The sequence below is a fragment of the Bubalus bubalis genome, chromosome 11 (assembly GCF_019923935.1).
Source record: "Bubalus bubalis isolate 160015118507 breed Murrah chromosome 11, NDDB_SH_1, whole genome shotgun sequence".
Taxonomy (NCBI): domain Eukaryota; kingdom Metazoa; phylum Chordata; class Mammalia; order Artiodactyla; family Bovidae; genus Bubalus; species Bubalus bubalis.
In genome coordinates, this window is record NC_059167.1 from 64,367,847 (window position 1) to 64,389,610 (window position 21,764).

Sequence of the window (21,764 nt, forward strand, 5' to 3'; positions counted from 1 at the left end):
TATTTTAGTAATTCTGTTTACACATCTGATATCAATTCCAAACATGACTATCTGCTTGAACCTCTGCTTTTATCATTAATAAAAGATTTTATGCAATTGAAATTTCTACATCTTACATTCTACAACAGAAAAGAACTAGTCGTATTTTGAGCAGCCATAAGGTCACAAAGAGTCAGACATGACTGAGCAACTTTCACTTTCACAATCAAGATGCTAAGACTAATTTAAGCTAAGAGCTGATTATTGTTTATAATGGAATAATGATCATATATCACTAGTTGCTGAATATGGAAATAACACGGCACTCCTTGGATACATGCTTAGAGTTAAGGAATTGCTGCTCTTTTTAGTGTTCTTAGGTAACAGTAATAAGAGAATATTGAGCAAGGAAAATGCTATCCTATTAGAAAGAATTTCATTGCAATGTACATTTAGATAAACTGTGAAATATTTATTGTAAAAGATGAGTGTACAACCTAAAAATAAAAATGGTTCCTTAACAAATGCAAACATAGCCAAAATTTAAAAGGAATTATATAGGAAGCTTTATTTTTGAAATTTAAATAATTACTTTTACATTTTCTTTTCAATGACATAACTATCATTTTTTTTAGCCAAATATGACAGGTGGCAAAGATATTAAGATCTGGAATAGTTATCTGAGTTCAACTGGCTTGGTGAATTTGAGAAGCCAATTAATCCTCTATGCCTCAGTTTCCTTCTCATTACCATTGAATGATATAACAGCACCTATTCCATCTATTTGTGGTAAAAATGAAATATGGTACTACATGTAAAACATTTAGATTTCTGCCTCAGCACATAGAAAGTACTCAATAAAAATAGCTATCAAATATACATATACTGTTCTAGTTAATTTATGCTGCTGTAACAAAATATGACATATTGGGTAGTTTAAACAACTATGAGTTTATTTCTCACAGTTTCAGAGGCTGGAAAGTCCAAAATCAAGGTGCTCACAGGTTAGGGGTCTGGTAAGGGCCTCTTCCTGATTTGCAGAGGCTTGTCTTCCCCTCACATCCTTATGTATCCTTCCGTTGGTGCTTGGATGAAGGAAGAGAGATCCCCGTCTCTCTTTTTACAAGAATCCCACCTTCGTGACCTAATCTAACCTTCACTACATCTCAAAGGCTCCACCTGCAAAGACAATTACATTGGTAATTAGGGCTTCAACATCTGAATTTCAGGGGGATACACGCAGTTCATAGCATATACAAATACCTGACATATATATATATATGATACACAAATAATAAGATATGTAAATAAGAATGAGGAAAATTTCTTTGAACTAGAAAGTAAAATGTCATTAATATATATATGCTTAGTACATAACTAGGCATTGAATAAATTATTGCTATTATTATTGAATATCATTACTATAACTTAACAATATATGTTATTATTGACTAAATATTAACTTATTCTTTGTACATATTTCTCATACTCTGACTCAGTTTTGTTCTTAAATTTTAGTTCAAAACATTTAAGCCTTATAAAAGATGATACCCACATGGTTGACCAAGTATCTGACATTCCACTGGATATAATCTAAATTCCATAAAAAGATTGAAAATATACACTTGTATCAGAAAAACTGTACTTGTACAAAATAAATATGATATACTGTGGCATCTTCTATATAGGCCATTTCATTAATAATATAGTTACAAGTAAATTTCAAAATATTCAAAAAACAAAAAAGTTATAAATATTTCATGACAGGTTCAGGTTATTCAATCACATTTACATAGAGTTCAGTAATCCACAGGCCAGACAGAAGTAATGACACTTAACATCAAAGTGTCAAAAGAGTCACCAGATAAGGAAAAAATAACCCCATTTTATTTAAGCAGGGGGTCAATGTTCAGAATGCTTTTTCTCCCTGGAAGAGTAATGATTTCAGTGCAATTACCCCTCAGTTGTTGGAATCCAAAGGTCAGATTTGACCATTTGCTATTTTTAAATGCACTTACTGGGCCTATATATCAGCTAGACTGAAATTTGCAGTATCTGTACAGCTAATTTTGAGTCCTGGCAAGAAAGGAGGGAATCATGAAACACAAACTATAACTTAACCTGTGAAATGGAGTCAATAACACATATAATGTGCTAGGTAGTTCTGAAATATTGAAGTTTGGAAATTGAAATTCTACTTATCTCCAGTTAATGAGAAGGTAAATAACTTTATTTTAACTAATCTACCAGAGAATCAGAAAAAAGTATTTGTTTCCCAAATTACTTTTAACTCAAAGAATTTTTGTTTGTTTTATTGTTTCTTCGTCTCTTTCTTTCTATAACCTCAAGCAGATTACTTGATCCTTCTTGGAGTTGTACTCCTAAAAGAATTCAGTCTCCTTCACAAATTACCTGAGGTATAAATTCCATAAGATACTTATGTTATTAGGTTGTATACAATTTTTTTCAACCAATAATTTGAAATATCCTTCCTCTTCAAGAGTTAAGGTGTAACTAGCCCTTCCAATAACAAACATCTGTTCCAAACTTTTACTTTACTTAAGGTAAAGGGGTTCTTTACCCTCTTTTTCTTATTTACAGCATTATTGAGGTACATCCATACCTCTCATGGAGTTTTTGTCAGTGACACTGAAGCATATGAAAAGGCAGAGATATTATTTTGCCAACAAAGTTCCTTCTACTCAAAGCTATGGTTTTCCAGTAGTCATGTATGGATGTGAGAGTTGGACCATAAAGAAAGCTAAGTGCCAAAGAATTGATGCTTTTGAACTGTGGGTTGGAGAACACTCTTGAGAGTCCTTTGACTGCAAGGAGATCACCAGTCAATGCTAAAGGAAATCAGTCCTGAATATTCATTGGAAGGACTGATGCTGAAGCTGAAGCGCCAATACTTTGGCCACCTGATGGGAAGAACTGACTTATTGGGAAAGACCCTGATGCTGGAAAGATTGAAGGCAGGAGAAAAAGGGGACAAGAGAGGATGAGATGGTTGGATGGTATCACCAGCTTGATGGGCATGAGTTTGAGCAAGCTCTGGGAGTTGGTGATGGACAGGGAAACCTGGCATGCTGCAGTCCATGGGGTTGCAAACAGTCAGACATGACTGAGCAACTGAACTGACTGACGTATAATTTACACTAGATAAAATCCACCTATTTTAAGTGTATAAGTTGATAGATTTGGGGAATTACACACAGCTATATAACCATCACTACAAAAATACAGAAAAATTCCAGCACCATAAAACATTTCCTCAGTCCCTTAGAGTCAATCACCTCCCTTGATATCACCCACCTGATCCCAGGGAAACAGGATACAGATTGGTAATGATATAACATTAGTATGATCTTAGCCGAAGGCTAAGTATGATCTTAGCTTAAGGCTTCATGTTTTTTATATCTTGTTTTATATTAGAAAGTGTGCATGTGTTTGTTAAATACTTTTGAGTTAAAATGAAGAGAAAGATTGGATTAATAATAGGGGTTTACTGAAAGGGTACACAGCAGCTCTCATCTAATGCTCGGCCATCCTGATATCTCCCTCTACATCCACACTTCTCATGGAGGTTTTGTCAGTGACACCGCTAACAGCGTTCTCTCTCACTTCTCTTCGTAAGTATTGATGTTGAGGTACTGAGTCTCTTTTGTCATTGGTGATTCAGATGCTCTTGGGTCTTGGGTTTCTTTGGCCTGAGTTTGCTCAGTAATGGTAAATCTTTGACTTTACCATTAACTGCTTCTGTTACATTCCTGGATATTTCTATCTACACTCTTAATCACCAACCAGACAGACTTCTCTGCACTTTCCAGTCTTAATTCCAGGGAAAATAGGCTGACTGATTTAACTAAATGTGTTCCACACTTGAAATATTTGAAGGAATACAAATTCTTCATGGGTTAGGTCCAGTTCAGTTCAGTTCAGTCACTCAGTCATGTCTGACTCTTTGAGACTGCATGGACTGCAGCACACCAGGCTTCCCTGTCCAACACCAACTCCGGAGTTTACTCAAACTCATGTCTGTTGACTCAGTGATGCCATCCAACCATCTCATCCTCTGTCATGCCCTTCTCCTCCCACCTTCAATCTTTCCCAGCATCAGTTTTTTCTAGTGAGTCAGTTCTTCGCATCAGGTGGCCAAAGTACTGGAGTTTCAGCTTCAGCATCAGTCCTTCCAAAGAACACCCAGGACTGATCTCCTTTAGAAGGGACTGGTTGGATCTCCTACTGTCCAAGTGACTCTCAAGAGTGTTCTCCAACACCACAGTTCAAAAGCATCAATTCTTTGGCACTCAGCTTTATAGTCCAACTCTCAAATCCATACATGACTACTGGAAAAACCATAGCTCAGAGTAGAAGGACCTTTGTTGGCAAAGTAATGTCTCTGCTTTTGAATATGCTGTCTAGGTTGGCCATAACTTTCCTTCCAAGGAGTAAGCGTCTTCTAATTTCATGGCTACAGTCACCATCTGCAGTGATTTTTGGAGCCCAAAAAAGTAGTCTGTCACTGTTTCCACTGTTTCCCCATCAATTTGCCATGAAATGATGGGACTGGATGCCATGATCTTAGTTTTCTGAATGTTGAGCTTTCAGCCAATTTTTTCACTCTCTTCTTTTGCTTTCATCAAGAGGCTCTTTAGTTCTTCTTCACTTTCTGCCATAAGGGTGGTGTCATCTGCTTATCTGAGGTTATTGATATTTCTCCTAGTAATCTTGATTCCAGCTGGGGTTCATCCAGTTCAGCATTTCTCATGATATACCCTGCATATAAGTTAAATAAGCAGGGGACAATATACAGCCTTGACATACTCCTTTCCGTACTTGGAACCAGTCTGTTGTTCCATGTCCAGTTCTAACTGTTGCTTCTTGACCTGCATACAGATTTCTCAGGAGGTAGGTCAGGTGGTCTGGTATTCCCATCTTTTTAAGTACCACTGCTCAAGTCATAGTGCAGGACCTCTTCTCTGAACAGAGAAGAGGAAAAGTTACTGAGAACATATCTGAAACAATAAATATTCATGTGTGTTTTTCACATGTACATACATATGACATCACACTACCACACATTGGAAGTTTATAGCATTTTGCCTGTTTATTTTAATATATTTAACATTTAATGAGAAATGTTCTAAGTGAATGTGGAGCCCTAACCTACAGTAAGTAACTCAGCAATATACTCCTTTGTAAAGTCTGCACATTTGTAACCATGATACTTCTATTCTGAATTATGAAAGTAATGCCTGGAAAAATATATCATGGTATATACTCAATGGTAAGCACATATAATAATATGTCAAAACCTAACTTTATGCAGTTTTAGTTGGAGAAATCATGATACAGTAGGTACTAACTAGGGAACTTGGCAATCATTTCTGAATTCATAGATCTGTAGACTCATGTCTTCTAAGGACATGAACATTAAGAGAACCACTCCAAGATGTACAGTTTGAGGAAGTATAGAGTGGGACCTAGGGTTCTATATTTATAAAAAGAATTTAAGTGGCTGAAGTATGAAGCCATGTTTGCATGGCCTAAGAAATCACTGTGGTCACTTGGACTCACTTCATCCACTTTTTCCTGGTTTGAACATCACAAATGAAGCTTAATCACAACATAATCTTTTTGGTGATCAGCCCCAAGGCAGGATCCCACAAAGAATTGCTTCACTAGAACAGCAATCAAAAATTCCTATCACTCAGAAAATTTCAAGGGATTTAAGGGCTCTGTGTCACATGCTCCTATAACATAGGAAATTATAAGAGTTGTAGGAACTCTATGTCAAGATAGCATATTCAAAACCAGAGACATTACCTTGCCAACAAAGGTCCATCTGGTCAAGGTTATGGTTTTTCCTGTGGTCATGTATGGATGTGAGAGTTGGACTGTGAAGAAGGCTAAGTGCTGAAGAATTGATGCTTTTGAACTGTGGTGCTGAAGAAGACTCTTGAGAGTCCCTTGGACAGCAAGGAGATCCAACCAGTCTATTCTGAAGGAGATCAGCCCTGGGATTTCTTTGGAAGGGATGATGCTAAAGCTGAAAGTCCAGTATGTTGGCCACCCCATGGGAAGAGTTGGCTCATTGGAAAAGACTTTGATGCTGGGAGGGTTTGGGGGAAGGAGGAGAAGGGGATGACAGAGGATGAGATGGCTGGATGGCATCACTGACTCAATGGATGTGAGTCTCAGTGAACTCCGGGAGTTGGTGTTGGACAGGGAGGCCTGGCGTGCTGCGATTCATGGGGTCCTAAAGAGTCAGACACGACTGAGCGACTGAACTGAACTGAACTGAACTGAACTGACTGGAGGAGGGAGAGGAAGTGGGAGATGGTAGAGCTGAAGGACTGTCAGCAGTAGCAGACAGAGGGCAAGTTGCAATTTCACTCATATCTGACCTTGATGAAACAGGTTCTGGTTCCCTTGCTGGATTCTATTCTATCTAGCCTCTTGAGAAAATTATCCAATGATGTCTGAGTAGTAACTCTTTTTTTCTTGTCTTCGATGACATGATAACACTGGACTGAATTCTGAATGGCTGCTGCAACCTTCATGTACTCTCTACATTCAGGTCCTGTGCCTCAAAAACTAACAATGCCTCCTCAAATAAAGAAAATCCCCTTGCCATTTCCTATGTCATGAATAGTGACACCAGCTACATCACCACTGTTCTTATGCTTGCTTCTGGACATCCTGAGCTTGAAACAAAGATACTATACTACTGTACTCTATACAGCACTGCATGTTAAAGTACACAAAAGCACAACCACTTTAAAGGGTACACACATGTGACAATGAACATCAGACACATGAACTAACTTACATGACTGGACATCTGAATGCAGGTTCACATCTTTCAAAGTTTGCAATTTGAAGATCTGAATATAAGGGACTCACTGGAGTTAAACACATTTTTTTTTCCAATTTCATTGAATACTCATAACAAATTTTAGATAATATGAAGCTTAGGGCTAGGACTAATGACTTCAGCAAAATTACACTAAGTAGATCCAGTTTATTCTCACTTAATAAAACAGCATTTTAAGGGAAAGAAGTAACAAAAAGTACTCTGCTATTTAGAGAATAGACTAAATTCATGGTGGAAAAAATCAGACCCATCCATTCTTTCAGTTATTGTAATACCATCACTTTGCATATATTCACCTAGTCTTCAGTTCAGTCCAGTTCAGTTGCTCAGTCGTGTCTGAATCTTTGCGACCCCATGAATCGAAGCACACCAGCAGGCCTCCCTGTCCATCACCAACTCCCAGAGTTCACCCAAACTCATGTCCATTGAGTCGTGATGCCATCCAGCCAGCTCATCCTCTGTCGTCCCCTTCTCCTCCTGCCCCCAATCCCTCCCAGCATAAGAGTCTTTTCCAATGAGTCAACTCTTCACATGAGGTGGCCAAAGTACTGGAGTTTCAGCTTCAGCATCAGTCCTTCCAAAGAACACCCAGGACTGATTTCCTTTACAATGGACTGGTTGGATCTCCTTGCAGTCCAAGGGACTCTGAAGAGTCTTCTCCAACACCACAGTTCAAAAGCATCAATTCTTTGATGCTCAGCCTTCTTCACAGTCCAACTCTCACATCCATACATGACCACTGGAAAAACCATAGCATTGACTAGACGGACCTTTGTTGGCAGTAATGTCTCTGCTTTTGAATATGCTATCTAGGTTGGTCATAACTTTCCTTCCAAGGAGTAAGAGTCTTTTATTTTCATGGCTGCAGTCACCATCTGCCGTGATTTTAGAGCCCAAAAAAATAAAGTCTGACATTGTTTCCACTGTTTCCCCATCTATTTCCCATGAAGTTAAGAGGGTAACAGGCAGGAAGGCCAGGGGTCTCCAAACGGAGGAAATAGCCTGCAAGTGTCAGACATTTTTATCTCTCTTAAGTGGCAGAAGAAACAATCTAGGGATATTTTTTCCTTCTCTATACAATTTAAAAGGAGGTTTCTCTTAAAATACTGTGTTGCCATAATGACAACTGGTTTCACCTGAAGTTAACTATTCTCAAACCTAGAGATAACCAATGCCTTTTTATTATGGAAATGTTTGTCTTAAGCTATGCTAATATACTATTCATTTACCCCAAACTCTGTCTTCAAGTCGGTTCCCCCTCTTGGCTCAGAACCTACTTGACAAACCAGTAAGTTATACTCAGATATTGTTCCCCTAATCTATATAAATGAAACTATTTGTATGCTGGTCTGCCCTTCTTCAAGATTCAAGTTAATCATTTTATGGCCCAGGATGAACCATTTGATGCCAAGATTATCCCAAAATGCATCTTATGGTTGAGGGGCCTGGTGCCATTCTGAGTTTTAAGACATTCCTTTCTTTCATTAACAGACTGCTAGTGAATATATACGGAGAAGGCAATGGCACCCCACTCCAGTACTCTTGCCTCAAAAATCACATGGATGGAGGAGCCTGGTAGGCTACAGGCCGTGGGGTCGCTGAGGGTTGGACATGACTGAGCGACTTCCCTTTCACTTTTCACTTTCATGCATTGGAGAAGGAAATGGAAACCCACTCCAGTGTTCTTGCCTGGAGAATCCCAGGGACGGGGGAGCCTGGTGGGCTGCTGTCTATAGGGTCGCACAGAGTCGGATATGACTGAAGTGACTCAGCAGCAGTGACTATATAACATCCAGCTGAAGACTAGCAGAGGGGTACTCTTTCTGCCCCCTTCTGATGCCTATGTCAGAAGCTTTCTCTATCTCCTTTATACTTTAATAAAACTTTATTACACAAAAGCTCTGAGCAATCAAGCCTCGTCTCTGGCCTTGGATTGAATTCTTCTCTTCCGGGGGCCAAGAATCCCGGCATCTTTGTGTGATTCAACAACATTTCAAAGTGATGGGACAAGATGCCATGATCTTCGTTTTCTGAATGTTGAGCTTTAAGGCAACTTTTTCACTCTTCTCTTTCACTTTCATCAAGAGGCTTTTTAGTTCCTCTTCACTTTCTGCCATAAGGGTGGTGTCATCTGCATATCTGAGGTTATTGATATTTCTCCCAGCAATCTTGATTCCAGCTTGTGCTTCTTCCAGCCCAGTGTTTCTCATGATGTACTCTGCATAGAAGTTAAATAAGCAGGGTGACAATATACAGCCTTGATGTACTCCTTTTCCTATTTGGAACCAGTCTGTTGTTCCATGTCCAGTTCTAACTGTTGCTTCCTGACCTGCATATAGGTTTCTCAAGAGGCAGGTCAGGTGGTCTGATATTCTCATCTCTTTCAGAATTTTCCACAATTTGTTATAATCCACACAGTCAAAGGCTTTGGCATAGTCAATAAAGCAGAAATAGATGTTTTTCTGGAACTCTCTTGCTTTTTCCATGATCCAGCAGATGTTGGCAATTTGATCTCTGGTTCCTCTGCCTTTTCTAAAACCAGCTTGAACAGCTGGAAGTTCATGGTTCACGTATTGCTGAAGCCTGGCTTGGAGAATTTTGAGCATTACTTTACCAGCGCATGAGATGATTGCAATTGTGTGATAGTTAGAGAACAGTAAAACTGTTTATCTTAGAAATAGAATTCAAATCATTAAACAGAATATTTCCCTCCAGTATAAATCAACTCAATACTTATGAATTCTATTTTAATAAGTAAATTTCTTCAATATGCAGATCAAATTCCAATGTTAATTAACATCTTTGTATAAAACCCTGAATAATAATATTCAGAGTTTAAATTATAATTTATATGAACCTTGATTTCTATGTTAATAAACTACTTTCTCATAATTATTTGCATTTTAATTGGGAGGGTAATAATTTTATGTAATCAAGAATTTTGGTTGTGAAAAATTTGAGCCACTAAAACTTAAAATCTAAAAGAGAAGTACAAAGCTTAAGTTGAATTAGCTAAGGGAAGCAACAAGTGGCTCAAAATAGAAGAATTAAAGAGAAAAAGAAACAAAAAGAGGTTTTTTATAAAGGCAAAAAAAATCAGAGATGCAGGCAGGTTGCCCAACTGTGGGACTGGGAGAGAGGAATAACTTTTTACTCCTTATTCTTGAGCAGAATATATTTTGTGGACACAGCTAAGAACATCATGAAATTTCCTAAGACATTAGGCCCTCCTTTTTCTGTCCTGGTAAAAAGTCTCTTGATGAAAGTGAAAGTTGGCTTAAAGCTCAACATTCAGAAAACTAAGATCGTGGCATCCGGTCCCATCACTTCATGGGGAATAGATGGGGAAACAGTGGAAACAGTGTCAGACTTTATTTTTATGGGCTCCAAAATCACTGCAGATGGTGACTGCAGCCCTGAAATTAAAAGACACTTACTCCTTGGAAGGAAAGTTATGACCAACCTGATAGCATATTGAAAAGCAGAGACATTACTTTGCCAACAAAGGTCCTTCTAATCAAGGCTATGATTTTTCCAGTGGTCATGTTTGGATGTGAAAGTTGGACTGTGAAGAAAGCTGAGTGCCAAAGAATTGATGCTTTTGAACTGTGGTGTTGGGGAAGACTCTTGAGAGTCCCTTGGACTGCAAGGAGATCCAACAAGTCCATTGTAAAGGAGATCAGTCCTGGGTGTTCTTTGGAAGAACTGATGCTAAAGCTGAAACTCCAATACTTTGGCCACCTCATGCAAAGAGTTGATTTATTGGAAAAGACCCTGATGCTGGGAGGGATTGGGGCAGGAGGAGAAGGGGACGACAGAGGATAAGATGGCTGGATGGCATCACCGACTCGATGGACATGAGTTTGGGTGAACTCTGGAAGTTGGTGATGGACAGGGAAGCCTGGCGTGCTGCGATTCATACGGTCACAGAGAGTCAGACATGACTGAGTGACTGAGCTGAACTGAACTCCTGTCCTGGAATCTGGGCACAAGCAGCTACTGATGAAGAAAAGGGAGAAAAAAAATTAGAAAAAATTCCAGTTTAAATAATTGCCCATACTCAACCATAAAAAAGAATGAAATAATGCCATTTGCAGTGACATGGATTGATCTAGAGATAATCATGCTAGGTGAAGAAAGTCAGAGAAAGACAAATATATGATACGACTTATTTGTGGAATCTAAAAAAGTGTTATCAGTGAACTTACTTACAAAATAGAAACATACAGTCATAGAGAACAATCTTATCTGTTACCAAAGGAGAAAAGCAGGGAGAGAGACAAATCAGGAGTTTGGGATTGAGAGAAATACACTAGTATATGCACACAACTATACACAAAATAGATGAACAATAAGGACTGACCATACAGCACAGGGAACTATATTCACTACCTTGCAATAGCCTATAATGGAAATATATATATGTATATATCACTTTTCTGTACACCTAAAACTAACACAACATTGTAAATCAACTATACTCCAATAAAAAACTAAAAAACAGCAACAACATCAATGGCCTAGCTGCTTGCCTAAAATTGACAGAGGTGAAGCTGGCCGACTTTTAGCTAGGGGGCCTCAGTGTTGGGGTTGATGATACTATGCTAAAGGCACTTTTCATGCAGTTGCCTAGAGCTCTGAGTGCAAACAACATTATGAGAGAAACAATAGATTTATTTATAGTTGATGCTGCAGCAACACTCCCCAAATTAAGGCAATTTACAGAATTTTTCAGGCATAACCAATTCATTAGTTCACAGACCTTTTTAATTCCCTGACTAACATGCTAATTATTCCCAGCATGACCAGATGAAATAGGCACAGGTTGACAATGGAGCATAAGAAGACAAGGATAATGGCAGAATTTAGAACAACACTTCCCAAATTTAAAATATGTGTATGGATCAACTGGGGATCTTGGTGAAAAGCAGATTATTATTTTTTAATTTAATTTTGTATTTTATATTGGAGGCCCTCCAAGACCTTCAGGTAGGCCTGGCCCTGCCCAGGCTCCTCCAGAGTCACTGCTTTGCCTGAGTCCCAGGGCACGTGAAATCTTGGGTGTATCCTCCCAGAGCGGAGTCTGTGTTTCTCCTAGTCATGTGGAGCTCCTGCACACAAGACCCACTGCCCTTCAAAGCCACATGCTCTGGGGGCTCCTCCTCAGCCAGACCCTCAGGCTGGAGACCCTGATGTGGGGACTCAGAATTCTCAATCCTGTGTGAAAACCTCTGTGAGATCATTATTTTCCAGTTTGTGGGTAGGCCACTTGGTGGATACTGGATTTGATTATGTTGTGAAAGTGCCTCTCCTACCATCTCACTATGCCTTCTTCTTTGTCTTTGGATGTAGAATATCTTTTTTGGTAGGTTCCAGTCTGTTTTGTAGACAGCCGTTCAGTAGTTAGGTGTGATTTTGTGTTTCTCTGAGAGAAGGTGAACTCAAGCCCTTCTACTCCATCATCTTGTCTTCTCCTTTCTAATTCAATGAATGGATTATTTCACTGGAAAAGTGAATTGTGGTGATCCTAGGTTATCTGATGCCAGCAGGGAGTCTCTGAGACCCTCAGTCACACAGCAGCGACCCAAGCAGCAGTGAGTGCTGGACTCAGGTTTCCTCAAGGATAAAGTACAAACGGAAGCAGACATGAACCTAGGACTAGGAGGGTCACAGGAAGTAGGTGACCTCAGTTTCCTCTTCTCTGGTTAATTTTTATATTAGACTGGGCTCACTCAGCTATAAGTGACAGAATTCTAACATTTTCAGATAACCTGAATAAAAGAGATCGTGGCAGCACAAGTCATCCATGCTAGCTCCAGGCTCGTAGCACACACAATCCACTCAAACAGATTCTTATTCAGCAGGTCTGGGGCTAGGCCTAAGGTTCTGTGTTTCTAACAAACTCCCAGGTAATTCCAGTACCACTGGTCCTTGGAACACGTTTTGAATGGGCTCAGAGAATAGAAACAATTTCTAGGAATAAGAAAAACAATTCTTGGCTTTGGGTATGGACTAATACAAAAGATAGGATAACATACAAATTCTTTTGTTAAAATATAGCAAGAACACAGCCAAACAACAGTATGTTGCACCACAATTCTGGTCACCACAACCTTCTTAGCAATTTCTATTAGTATGGGAAATCAACACACAGCAAATGCAAGACTGGTCCAGTAAAGACAAAAAAAAAAAATGTGTACGTTTCTTTACAGTGTAAGCTGTTATTGAATAACACATTTTCACACTAGAATTATTTTAACTAATAATAAATCTTTATGAGCTTTAATTAATTTTACAACTTCTCATTAATATTATCTTCTAAGACCAATCAGAAACATTGTAGACTCTTGGTAGATTTATGCATTGTTAGGAAGGTAAATTACCTTATATAAAAAGATATTCCAAATGATTTTCCCATTAACCTTCAAAGAAACATAGATATGGCATGAGATCAATATGTAATGACTAGAGAAGAGATTAGACGAATGGAGCACAAGATAGAATTCCACAAAATCCAAGCTTAGCCAAGTCTGTCCTGAAACAAGATCACTGTTAGAAAAGAAGTGAAAAAAATAAGATAACTCAAAAGTACAAAAAGTCAAGAGTCTGTGACACCATGTATAAATCAAATGAAAGCTACACATACAATTAATAGGTTGCTGCAGAATATATTATATAAATAATAAATTAGCACAAAGAATTAGGAAACAAAGGATGATCTACAAATTCTATTATCACCACTGTGCAGAGCTTAGAAAGTTTTGCTTGCAAGGTTGGCCCTTGACTGGCATCTGGGAGCTTGGATTTGAAGGGGATTTCTCCACCATTTTGAGAACTGATGAGTCACTCACCATGCCTAAACTCTGTTTAAAAAATGTGGTTTAAGCTGAATATACACTTCACGCCTGGGAGATTAGAAATTTGGTATAGTCTAAGTAGAAGGTGACAAAATGCCCAGCCCCAGTCAAAATCCTTGACACTGCATCTAATGAGTTTCCGTGATGGACAACATTTCAAACAGTCATCACAACTCAGTGCTGGGGAGCTAAATGTCACCCTCTGTGACTCTAATAAAAGAGGACTCTTTATAAACTTACATCTGATTACACTGAGACTTTGACCCATGCACCTTTCCCTGTGATGATTTTTTAAGCCCTTTTGCTGTAATAAAATGTAGCTGTGAGTATAAACTCTATCTTGGGTTCTGTGAATCCTTCAAGAGAATTACCAAACCATGGAAAATTCTTGAGGACACCTGACGTGCCATTTACAGTCATAATACATAAAATAACGATGGAGAAAAGTGAAACCCTGAATTTAGTTTATGCAAATATCCTTCAACTTCACTGCCCAATAGCACTAGTAGTCATCTGTGTTTAACAATTATAGCTTCTTGACAGTCTTCATTTTTCTCACTACCAATCTCTGCTCTATTTTCAAACCCTGAACTTCAAACACTGCCTACCTTCTTACCACCTTACATCATGGGTCCTATTTCTAATTCAATCTAATTCCCCAAATCTCAACTAGTTAATCTTTCTTTCCCATGTTATTTCTATCCTCATTGCTTACTAAAATATTTAGATTTGTTCTTTAAGTAAATAACTATTAGAAACATCAGATCAGATCAGTCGCTCAGTCGTGTCTGACTCTTTGCGACCCCATGAATCGCAGCACGCCAGGCCTCCCTGTCCATCACCAACTCCCAGAGTTCACCCAGACTCACGTCCATCGAGTCAGTGATGCCATCCAGCCATCTCATACTCTGTCGTCCCCTTCTCCTCCTGCCCCCAATCCCTCCCAGCATCAGAGTCTTTTCCAATGAGTCAACTCTTCGCATGAGGTGGCCAAAGTACTGGAGTTTCAGCTTTAGCATCATTCCTTCCAAAGAAATCCCAGGGCTGATCTCCTTCAGAATGGACTGGTTGGATCTTCTTGCAGTCCAAGGGACTCTCAAGAGTCTTCTCCAACACCACAGTTCAAAAGCATCAATTCTTCAGCGTTCAGACATATTACATACTAATAGGATAAAGACTAAATTTTTTATTTTTTATGGAAATATAGTTGATTTACAGTTCTTCATATGTACAAAGTGATTCAGTTATATATTCTTTTCCAAATTCTTTTCCATTGTAAGTTATTACAAGATATTGAATATAGTTCCTGTTCTATACAGTCAGTCCTTGTTATTTACCTATTTTATAAATAATAGTGTGTCTCTTTACCCTAAATTCCCAATTGATCCCGCCCTACATTTACCATTGGTAACCATAAGTTTGCTTTATATGTAAATGAATCTGTTTCTGTTTTGTAATTTCATTTGTGTCATTTTTTTTAGATTTTGCACTTCGGTTCAGTTCAGTTCAGTTGCTCAGTCATGTCCAACTCTTTGCAACCCCATGAATTGCAGCACGCCAGGCCTCCCTGTCCATCACCAACTCCCGGAGTTCACTCAAACTCATGTCCATCGAGTCAGTGATGCCATCCAGCCATCTCATCCTCTGTCATCCCCTTCTCGTCCTGCCCCCAATCCCTCCCAGCATCAGGGTCTTTTCCAATGAGTCAACTTTTTGCATGAGGTGGCCAAAGTGTTGGAGTTTCAGCTTTAGCATCAGTCCTTCCAATGCTGTTCTAAAGGTCTGATCTCCTTTAGGATGGACTGGTTGGACCTCCTTGCAGTCCAAGGGACTCTCAAGAGTCTTCTCCAACACCACACTTCAAAAGCATCAATTCTTTGGCGCTCAGTTTTCTTCACAGTCTAACTCTTACATCCATACATGACCACTGGAAAAACCATAGCCTTGAATAGATGGACCTTTGTTGGCAAAGTAATGTCTCTGCTTTTGAATATGCTATCTAGGTTGGTCATAACTTTCCTTCCAAGGAGTAAGCATCTTTTAATTTCATGGCTGCAGTCACCATCTGCAGTGATTTTGGAGCCCAAAAAATAAAGTCTGACACTGTTTCCACTGTTTCCCCATCTATTTCCCATGAAGTGATGGGACCAGATGCCATGATCTTAGTTTTCTGAATGTTGAGCTTTAAGCCAGCTTTTTCACTATTTTGCACTTAAGTGTTATCAAATGATATTTATCTTTTTCTATCTGACTTACTTCACTTAGGGTGATAAGCTCTAGATCCATCCATGTTTCTCCAAGTGACATTATTTCATTTTTTATAGCTGAGTAATATTCCATTGTGTGTATCACATCTTAATCCATTCATTTGTTGATAGACATTTTGGTTGCTTCCATGTCTTAGCTATCGTAAGTAGCACTGCTATGAACACTGAGATGCATATATCTTTTCTAATTAAGAGTTGCTGTTTTTACAGATATATACCCCAAAATCAGATTTCAGGATCATATGATAACTCTATTTTTAGATTTTAAGGAACCTCCATACTGTTCTCCATAGTGACTGTACCAATTTACATTCCCACCAATAGTGTAGGATGGTTCCTTTCTCTCCATACTCTCTCTAGCACTTATTATTTGTAGACTTTTTGAAAGACTAAAATCTTAACATGATTTATAAGGCCCTAAATTGGCTAGAAGTGGCCTACTGTCCCAGTTTTACCTTACATCCCCTTCTCTGAGTTCCAACTATGTTGCCTTCTTTCTATTGCTCAGATGCAGCTAATTGTTCACCAGATCAACACATCTTCTCTCTGCCTGAAATGTCCTCTCTCTTTCCCTTGTTTAAAGCTAATTCTTCCTCCATATCTCAGCTCAATAGGAAGCTGCTCCTTTTATATGCTTCCATAGCATCACGTTTGTAGATTTTTTTTTCTTTTTTTTTTTAATTTTATTTTATTTTTAAACTTTACATAATTGTATTAGTTTTGCCAAATATCAAAATGAATCTGCCACAGGTATACATGTGTTCCCCATCCTGAACCCTCCTCCCTCCTCCCTCCCCATTCCATCCCTCTGGGTCGTCCCAGTGCACCAGCCCATGGTGTCCATTATACTTATAGTTAGAATTAGTTTGCATTATTATCAGATAAATGCCTTTATGAGATGAGACACTCTACAAAAGTGGAGATTATGTCTTTTTTCTTGGCAGTTACTCTACTGTGCTTAAATAACCTGAAACATGCTAAGAGCAAAGTATCTATAAATGAAGAAATGAATGAATGTAGTCACTGTCCTAGATAACATAGCAGATAAGAAGTTAAATAAAATACAAAGTATTTCTCTAAGGAATTCTACCTACAAGGTGAAATAAGTAAATATAGGTTACTGAAACATAAGAAGATGATTTGTAAATGGAGATAGAAGAAAATAGAAACATTTTAGAAAGGTGATAAAAAGAAGGAAATAATGCAATGTAAATGAATCCCTTGTCCTAGTTCTTTCCACAGCAAACATTCTATCCAAAGCTGCACATCCTATCTAGCCTGCACTCAAGCATCTTAACTAACCTTCTATCTTTCATTCTTGTTCCTGTGGCTTCAAAAATTTCCGCTAAGTTCAGTGTATATATACAAACATATATATATATATATATATATGTTTGTGTGTGCATATACACACACATATACATCATACACACAGATATAATCATATATCGGAGAGGGCAATGGCACCCCACTCCAGTACTCTTGCCTGGAAAATCCCATGGACAGAGGAGCCTGGTGCGCTGCTGTCCATGGGGTCGCTAAGAGTCGGACACAACTGAGCAACTTCACTTTCACTTTTCACTTTCATGCACTCGAGAAGGAAATGGCAACCCACTCGTGTTCTTGCCTGGAGAATCCCAAGGTTGGGGGAGCCTGGTGGGCTGCCGTCTATGGGGTCGCACAGAGTCGGACACGACTGAAGCGACTTAGCAGTAGCAGCAGTATACATTATATATATATTTTTATATATATATATGTGTATATATATATATATATATATATATAGTATACTGTGTTTAGTTGTGTCCAAATCTTTGCAATCCTATGGACTGCAGCCCACAAGGTTCCTCTGTCCATGGAATTTTCCTGGCAAGAATTTTGGAGGGGGTTGCCATTTCCTCCTCCATGGGATCTTCCTGACCCAGGGATCACACACACATCTCTTGTGTCTCCCTGCATTGGCAGGCAGATTCTTTACACTGAGCCACCTGGGCAGGCATTCTAACCTGCACTCAAGCATCTTACCTAAACCTCTATCTTTCTTTTTTTTTTTTTTTTTTTTTTGATGGTTGTTTTATTTATTTATTTTTTTAATTTTATTTTATTTTTAAATTTTACATAATTGTATTAGTTTCTTTCATTCTTGCCTTCTGCCCCTTCAAAAATTTCCCCTATGTTCAGTAAGGGATATCTTAATAAAATGTGATTCTAATAATACCTCTCTACTTAAAACAACTAACAACTTTGTAGGCCAGAAGGCAAATCAGTTTGTATGACTATGTTAAGTAGGTAAGAATTAAAAGAAAGAGGAACAGTCCCATAATTCTGCATTGTTACATGCTCATGTCCACAAATGCTGGCATTCTGTCAATTATAAGGACCAGAGCAATATAAGCAGAATCTATGATCACTTGCAAGCTCTTTGTGCCACTAAAATTCCACCTATAGGAGTAACAGTTTGAAGAGTGGAGAGAGAGGTTGTCTAACAGTCCCAGTGCCTGTTAGAAAACTGGGTGACAGCTTTGAGGTTCCCTGCAGGCTTCTCTTTGCTCTTAGAATAAAATCCCAAAGTGCCATTATAACCTACGGAGAAATGATCATTTGACACTATGGTAATTTACCAGTCCCATTACTCATCACTTACTTGTCACTGTACTCTAGACTCACTGATTACTTTCAGTTCCTACAAAATCTTGTTGTTTCCTTCCTTGGGTTTTTTTCTCAAGTTGCTCTTTCTGCCTAGAAAGATATCTTCCATATGCATTTTATCCAGCTTACTTTACAACAGCTTATATACTCAAATCTAATATTCTGGGTAAATGAATTCTAAAGTCTATGATAAGGCTGCATAGCAAGTACACTTTAAGACAGTGTGCCTCTCTACTGTTGCTAACACAGGCATAATTAATATTTATGTGAATTTTTTGTTAAATTTCTATCTTCTCCACTAAATTTTAAGTTCCATAATGTGACGGAACCTACTTTGTTCAGTCTTATAATTTTATAAATTAAAATGGTGTCTGGCATGCCTAAGGCACTTAATAAATGTTAGTTGAAAAAAATAATTTTGAAGACTCAAAGCATTCTACATAAGATAAACAACATAAGGAAACTTAAGGAATTACACTTATAGGTATGCTAGTAACTATGGTATATATGAGAGAATCAGTCAGTTCAGTTCATATCAGTCTCTCAGTCATGTCTGACTCTTTGCAATCCCATGGACTGCAGCATGCCAGGTCTCCCAGTCCATCAACAACTCCTGGAGTTTACTCAGACTCATGTCCACTGAGTCAGTGATGCCATCCAACCATCTCATCCTCTGTCGTCCCTTTCTCCTCCTGCCTTCATCTTTCCCAGCATCAGAGTCTTTTCAAATGAGTAGGTTCTTCGCATCAGGTGGCCAAAGTATTGGAGTTTCAGCTTCAGCATCAGTCCTCCCAATGAATATTCAGGACTGATTTCCTTTAATATGGATTGGCTGGATCTCCTTACAGTCCAAGGGACTCTCAAGAGTCTTCTCCAACACCACACTTCAAAAGCATCAATTCTTTGGTGTTCAGCTTTCTTTACATTCCAACTCTCACATCCATACATGACTACTGCAAAAACCATAGCCTTGACTAGACAGACCTTTGTTGGCAAAGTAATGTCTCTGCTTTTTAATATGCTGTCTTTGTTGGTCATAACTTTTCTTCCAAGGAGCAAGTGTCTTTTAATTTCATGGCTGCAGTCACCATCTGCAGTGATTTTGGAGCCCAAGAAAATAAAGTGTGTCACTGTTTCCATTGCTTCCCATTTATTTGTCATGAAGTGAAGGGACCAGATGCCATGAACTTAGCTTTCTGAATATTGAATTTTAATCCAACTTTTCACTCTCCTCTTTCATTTTCAAGGTGCTCTTTAGTTCTTCTTTGCTTTCTGCCATAAGGGTGGTGTCACCTACATATCTGAGGTTATTGATATTTCTCCTGGCAATCTTGATTCCAGCCTGTGCTTCATCCAGCCCAGTGTTTCTCATGATGCACTCTGCATATAAGTTAAATAACAGGGTGACAATATACAGCCTTGACATATTCCTTTCCTGATTTGGAACCAGTCTGTTGTTCCATGTCCAGTTCTAACTGTTGCTTCCTGACCTGCATACAGATTTCTCAAGAGGCAGGTCAGGTGGTCTGGGATTCCCATCTCGTTCAGAATTTTCCACAGTTTATTGTGATCCACACAGTTAAAGGCTTTGGCATAGTCAATCAAGCAGAAGTAGATGTTTTTCTGGAACTTTCTTGCATTTTCTGTGATCCAGCGGATGTTGGCAATTTGATCTCTGGATCCTCTGCCTTTTCTAAAACCAGCTTGAACATCTGGAATTTCACGGTTCCTGTATTGCTGGAGCCTGGCTTGGAGAATTTTGAGCATTACTTTGCTAGCGTGTGAGATGAGTGCAGTTGTGTGGTAGTTTGAGCATTCTTTGACATTGCCTTTCTTTGGGATTGGAATGAAAACTGACCTTTTCCAGTCCTGTGGCCACTGCCAAGCTTTTCAAATTTGCTGGAATATTTAGTGCAGCACTTTCACGGCATCATCTTTTAGGATTTGAAATAGCTCAGCTGGAATTCCATCACCTTCAATAGCTTTGTTCGTAGTGATGCTTCCTAAGGCCCACTTGACTTCACATTCCATGATGTCTGGCTCTAGGTGAGTAATCACACCATCATGGTTATCTGGGTCATGAAGATCTTTTTTTGTATAGTTCTTCTGTGTATTCTTGCTACCTCTTCTTAATATCTTTGGCTTCTGTTAGGTCCATACTATTTCTGTCCTTTATTGTGCCCATCTTTGCCTGGAATGTTCCCTTGGTATCTCTAATATTCTTGAAGAAATCTCTAGTCTTTCCCATTCTATTTTTTTGCCCTATTTCTTTGCACTGATCATTTAAGAAGTCTTTCTTATATTTCCATGGTATTCTTTGGTACTCTGCATTCAATGGGAATATCTTTCCTTTTCTTCTTTGCTTTTTGCTTCTCTTCTTTTCACATATATTTCTAAGGCCTTCTCAGACAGCCATTTTGGTTTTTTGCATTTCTTTTTCTTGGGGATGGTCTTGATCCCTGCCTCCTGTACATTGTCACGAACCTCCATCCATAGTTCATCAGGCACTCTGTCTATCAGATCTAGTCCCTTAAATCTATTTCTCACTTCCACTGTATAATTATAAGGGGTTTGATTTAGGTCATACCTGAATGGTCTAGTGGTTTTCCCTACTTTCTTCAATTTAAGTCTGAATTTCACAATAAGGAGTTCATGATCTGAGCCAGAGTCAGCTCCCAGTCTTGATTTTTCTGACTGTATAGAGCTTCTCCATCTTTGGCTGCAAAGAATATAATCAATTTTATTTAGGTATTGACCATCTGGTGATTTCCATGTGTAGAGTCTTCTCTTGTGTTGTTGGAAGAAGGTGTTTGCTATTACCAGTATGTTCTCTTGGCAAAACTCTATTAGCCTTTGCCCTGCTTCATTCTGTACTCCAAGGCTAAATTTGCCTGTTACTCTAGGTATTTCTTGACTTCCTAATTTTGCATTCCAGTCCCCTATAATGAAAAGGACATCTTTTCTGTGTGTTAGTTTTAGAAGGTCTTGTAGGTCTTTATAGAACCATTCAACTTCAGCTTTTCAGCATTACTGGTCAGGGCATAGACTTGGATTACTGTGAGGGAATAGTAATATATGGGAATAGTGGTAGATAAAGCTATAATATCATATAGAGATCATTTGAGTTTTCTT

General features: G+C 38.6%; 1 long non-coding RNA gene across 1 annotated transcript in view; it reads right to left on the reverse strand.

The window, feature by feature from the left end:
• Positions 1 to 426: 426 nt before the first annotated feature.
• The window catches only part of LOC123328097, a 38,062-nt gene continuing 16,724 nt past the window's right edge, over positions 427 to 21,764 (reverse strand). The window contains exon 2 of the long non-coding RNA XR_006542863.2: positions 427 to 1,158. This is a non-coding gene — a long non-coding RNA (uncharacterized LOC123328097). The remainder of the gene's footprint in view (positions 1,159 to 21,764) is intronic.